The following is a 6,231-nucleotide window of genomic DNA, read 5'->3' on the forward strand; positions in this document are numbered from 1 at the left end:
ACTGTAATAAGTTATGTGAATGTGGTCCAGGGTGAGATGGAGCGGGAAGGCATGAGATTTCATCATGCTATTCATTTAACATATTCAGATCACAGTTGACCTCAGGTAATTGAAACCTCGGAAAGCAAAACCACACATAAGGGGGGGCCTACTCTATTATATCCACACAATGGAATACTACTTAGCAATGAAAAGAAACAAAGTATTGATACATGGAACAGAAAGGCTGAAGCTCGAAAGCTGTATGCTACGTGAAAGATGCCAGATTTAAAAGGTATATAATACATGATTCCATTTATGTGACTTTGTGGAAATAGCAAAATAACATAGGGAAAGAAAGCGTATCAGTAATTGCCAAGGGCTAGGATTGTGGAAAGAAGATTGACTACAAAGGATGTTTTGAGGTTGATGGAAATGCTGTATATTTTGATCGTGGTAGCAGTTTTATACCGTATATGTTTGTCAGAACTCAGAACTGTTCAAGAAGAATGAATTTTACTATATGTAAATTACACCTCAATCTGACTTAGAAAGAAATATACGCAAAACTAGTTTACCTTTATTAAAATTTAGTAACGGAAAGTATTTTATATAACCTAGATTCCACATAGTTTTCATATGTAAATCAAAAATTAGTTTATTCAACAGTAGAAACAAAGTTGTTCCCTGAATTTACTAATAAGTGGTTTTGTAGCTTTCAAAATAATCAACTATGAACTACTAAACCTCAAAACTGCCTCACCTGTAAATAAAAGAATGTACATTAAATTGGACTTGTTTTTTCATTACACACTTTGGAGTCGATCATTCCCAGAAAATCCTTTTGTCATCTTCAAAAGAGTCCCAAGTTACATACCCACCCCAGGATTATAAAATACAGGTATCTGAACCAAGCAGACTTCGCCGATTATATTACTGCTTTCTCAGCACCAACAACGTTAAGGTAATTGCGATTGAGTTTGTTCCTTCTCATTGCTAAACAAAAGTAGGAACATCCTTTATGTAATTCTAATTTTAAAGATTATTTCAACCTGCATGCATGACCTGTTACCTCTGGTCTGAAGCACACTATCTAACGAGCAGTACTGAAAGAAGAGTTACGCTTTCAAAAAGGTGCACCTACTGAATGACTGCTGTAAGCCACGCTCTTGAAGGCTGACATCCCTGAGCTGATTCCAGTTCACTGTGTGCAGTCTGAAACTCAGCAATTGCTTCTGACTGGGAAAGAATATAAGTTCCCGTTATTGTCTGAGCTTTCTGAAACAGGGTATGTGGCCTAGCACATAATAGTACACTTTTCTCAGTTTATTTTCAACTCATCGTATGGAATATTTCCCATAGAGGACTCACAAGGCAGAATGCAGGAAGCTGCTTCAGGCACTGGCAGAATGGCCTGGTCAGTGAATTTTTTGCAGAGAGCCCAGGGAGGGACTCATATCAAGGGAAGAACTGCAGCTCCCCTCCAGAGCAGCTGATGCTTAGCATGGCACTAGGGTGACATATCCATACATCTTAATAAAGTACCTGTGCATTAATCTATTAGTAGCAACACAAGCCAATACTCCAGTGGCCAAAGCAGAGTGGCTATGTGGTGAAGACTAACAAGATGGACGAGAGAAAACTATTACAAAGAAACAATGAGAATGCTGTCTCCCCCACCTGCAATGAATTCTCTGTCGTCAAAATTGAAAAGAATGCTTCACATTGAAAGAGCTGCTGTTGGAGGAGTCGGCTGGGTATGACGGGAATTGAAGGACAGGAAGCTGCTCCAGCGAGCACATTTATATCGAGATTGTTAATCCCCACTGATACACAGGTAATTAGCAGGAAAGCAACTGACCCCACCTGGAATGTCAGCAACATAAAAAAAAAAAAATTAATGGAGATGCAAATGAAAAAGATTTAATTTTTTAAAAGGTAAAATTATGCATATCAAAGGTTGGGGAGGCATACAGCTGGTTGACCAGTGTCTTTGATATTTAGAGTCAAACATGTTTGCAAGCAATAGGATAAGGTCAAGTAGAAGGTAGGTAAGAGTGGTACAGCAGTAGGAATGCTGGACTTAGAATCAAACTGTATTTGAATCTGCCTTCTTCCAACTCCTAGCTAGTTGACCTTGGGCAAGTTACTGAACTTCTCTGGAATTAAGTGGAATAATGAATTTCAAAGTGCCTGGCACTAGCAGACACTAAGAAGTTTGTTTGATCTGTTCATTTATTATAGAAATTTGAATACATGCAATTTGATTTCACATGGTGAACACTTAACTTTTTATTGTAAGGATTTTATTGGCTTAGGATTCATCAATCAAGATCTCAACCTTTCCTGAACAGGCCAACCCAACTGGGGTCACTCTTGTAGCTGACCTGGCTAAATAGTTAATGTACAGTCCTGCACTCCTGGGCACTTGGTGCTAAATTGTTTTGAAGCATTCTTAAGTCTGTTCATGTATGCATGTCCCTGTCTACTCAATTAGGATTATTGACTTGTTGAGCCAGAAGGCATTTTAGAGAAGAATTAGGCCAACCTCTTCATTTTACAGGTAGGAATATGAAGGTCCAGGGAACTCCAATTATGTACCGATTAATGGCTGAGTCAGCATTAGGACCAAATTTCTCTTGACTCCCTTCTCCCAATCTCTCATCACAAACTGTTCTAAAAATAAACACCTAGGAACAAGAACCAGCTTTGCTATTACTCTTGTCTATCCTTAAAACTCAGTACAGTCATACAGCCTAACTGATCAGTAGCACAAAACTTCCAATGTATGTAGATTTTTACATTCAGAAACACCAGAGATATTCTAATAATCAATTCATTCTATAAATCCCAATCTTTCTTCATGAGGTTGGTAATACTATCATAGCTATAGATAGCTTTATGCTTTATAAAACGCTTTCATATCCATTCTCATATTTGATCAACTTAGAAATCCCATGGAGGGCTCAGAGAGTAAGCATATTATCCTCACTTCACAGTTGAGGAAATGGAGAGCCAGAGAGGTCAAATAATTTTCCTAACTACACACAGCTGCTAATCGGTGGCACTGGCACTCTAACCCAGGTTTTCTTGCTTAATAATCCAATATACTCCCATTGCCCTTTGCTGCATCTTATTTGTAGGTATAAACCAAAACCAAGCCTGTTGTCATCAAGATAATTTGGACTCATAGTGACCCTATATAGGACTGTAGAACTGTCATCCCCCGCCCCCCGCACCCTCTCCGTAGGGCTTCCAAGGCTGTACGTAATCTTTGGAAACCCTGGTGGCATAGTGGTTACGTGCTACAGCTGCTACCCAAAGGGTCAGCAGTTCGAATCCACCAGGCGCTCCTTGGAAACTCTGTGGGGCAGTTCTACCTTGTCTTATAGGGTCGCTACGAGTCGGAATCGACGGCACTGGGTTTGGTTTTGGTCTGGTTATGTAATCTTTATGGAAGCAGATTGTCACATCATTCTCCCACAGAGTGGCTGGTGGATTCCAACCACCGAGCTTTTGGTTAGCAGGCAAGCTGCTTAACCACTGCACTACCAGGGCTCCTTATTTATATGTATACTTTTATTAAAATATTGACTTTTCATACTATGAGTCAATTCTTTAGGATATAAGTGACTAAAACCCAACTCAAACAAGCTTAAGTTAAAAAAAAGGAGTGGAGGGGTGAGCAGGGGATGTGAAGTTTACTGGCTAATATAACTAAATCACAGGAAAGGAAAAGAAGAGAGCAGCCCGATGACTGGTTTATCACCAGGAGGACAGGGACTTTCCAATCTACTCTGGAAATCCTAAAGAACAATTCTGATATGGTTTGGGGTCAATTTGTATCATACATTTCTTGGAGTTTTGTATCAATCTACTTTTTATTATCAGAAAATTGGGGGACAGGAAACCAGGCAGAAAAAAAATCAGTACCTGTCTACTACATAGATGTTCAGACAACCAAGGAAAAACCCTAGATTTAAAAAAAAGACTTAAGGTTATATTTATTTCCCAGGTCTGCACACAGTGGTGGGCCCGTAGATGTTTAACAACTGCCCTCTGGCAAAAACAAAACAAAAATAAGCCCTATTTGTGCTGTTTGCTGATTTCTGTGGCGTAAATACTCGTACCACTGCCAATTTCAAGCTACCAACGTGGCATCAATCAGTTCGCAAAATTCGTTAAAGTTTGACAATTGGCTCTCATGAGCCAAAACAAACCAGCCTCAGCACACCATAGCCTGCAGTAGTGAACAGTTCACAGGTACATAAGTACTGACTTCCCATACCCTGACCTGAACAGCTTAGGAAACCCATAGAGGCCACCAGTTCACTGTCATGTTCCTTCTCACCCCTGGAAAGGTGACAAAATTCAATTCAGCAAACATTTACTGAGTACCTACTAAATTCCAGGCATTAGACCCGCCAACATGAAGATAAAAAGATACTTTCCCACCCTTAAGAACTTCATACTCTACAAAGGGAATCTACTGAAGAGTGGAAGAAAATGTGAAAAGTATTATAATAGAAACATTAATTCATTCCTTCACAAGTATTTACAAATTATTTTCTAAGTGCTAACCATTCAGCTTACATTTACCTGAGAAAGTTAAACAAAAGAAAAATAAGAAATAAGTTTGAGAGTCAGCACTATGTAGGGAACAAAAATGAGGAGAATAAAGAGAAGTAAACACTGGAAGTATGGTGGAGTTCCCCAACTTGCAATTCAATATTGATTTTTTAATTTTAAAATTTAAATTTGTGATCTAATCCATTTCCTTCTATTTTTAAGTGAAAGGACAGCTCCCCTGATGCACTGTCAATCCTACCCAAATTCCTCCACCATCTCCCTAAAGGACTTTTTAAACTCCAAATTAAACATTAATGCACAAGAATAATGAGTGAATTGGACCAAACCAAACTCATGGCTCTACACAGGGAGGAAACTGAGCCAAGGAATGCAGAATACATAAAAGGAGTTGTCTCTTGGCCCTTTTTTCTTCCGTTGAAATCTATTCCACAAAAGCTCACCAGTGGTTGAATTCAAGTTGTGCTCACCATGGTCTTGCTTTATTTATGTATTAAATATTTTAGTGCCTGTCCTCATTTGATGTATATTTGTTAAGCAATTGTATTAAAAAAATAAATAAAGCTCCAGGCACTTTCTCAGTTGTTAAAGCCATGGTGGTAAATTAGATAAGATCCTTAGTCTCATGGAGTTACTTAAAATGAATAAATACTGAAGAAAAATATCAGATGGTGACAAGCATTATGCAGAATATATAAGAGTATATGATAAAGAGTATGAGTAGTTACCACTTTAGACTGGGTGGTGAGGGCGAGCCCCTCTGTGTTAATGACTTAAATTGAGATCTGAACAAGGGATTATCAGTGCCAAGATCAAGACTGGAAGAACAGCATTCTAGGCAAACTGAACAGCTAATACAAAAGATCTAATGGGGGTGGGGGGAGAGAGAGAAGGGCCCAGAGTGGACACAGCATAGGAAAGGGGTAATAAGAGTTAAGGTCAGAGAAGTAGGCAGGAACCAGGTGGTATGGAACAGTGTTCTCTTAGTCCCCAAACCAGTAGGAATCATCATCACCCTGGGAATTTACTAAAAATGCAAATTATCCAGGCTCTACTGAATCAAATTCTGTGGCTGAGGGCCAGCAATCTGGGTTTTAACTGTCCTTCCAGGTGATTATGATGCATACCCAAGTTTGAAAGCCTGCAGTATAGAGCTTTATAGATTAGCACAGGTAGTTTGGATTTTAATCTAAAGTACGGAGTCAAAGCCACTGATAGTTGTAGGTCTATGAGAGTAGGATGTATGACATAATTAGATTTATATTTATGAAAGATCACTCTCTGCAGCTTTGCAGGGAGTAAAAAGTAGGTAGGCAAGATTGCAAGCAGGGCAATGAGTTAGGAGGTTATTTCAGGCTAGGAATGACAGTGACTTAAATCAAGGCTTCAGGAGTAAAGATGGAGAAAACTGGATGCATGTAGGATATGTTTTGGCGATGAACAGGACTTAGTGATGAAAGAGATGTGGCAGGCAAATGAAAGAGAGAAACCAAGGCCCCAAGCAATGGTGTAGACTGTGATGCCATTGGCTGGTGTAAGGAAGGAAGAGTAGAGGTGAACTGTATTTGGGGATGGATATCAAGAGTTTCCTCTTAGTCGTGTTAAGCTTGGGAGGTCTAATAGACATCTATATGGCTATATTAATTAGGCAGTGGGATAGAAGAG

The sequence above is a fragment of the Loxodonta africana genome, chromosome 18 (assembly GCF_030014295.1).
Source record: "Loxodonta africana isolate mLoxAfr1 chromosome 18, mLoxAfr1.hap2, whole genome shotgun sequence".
NCBI classification, from domain to species: domain Eukaryota; kingdom Metazoa; phylum Chordata; class Mammalia; order Proboscidea; family Elephantidae; genus Loxodonta; species Loxodonta africana.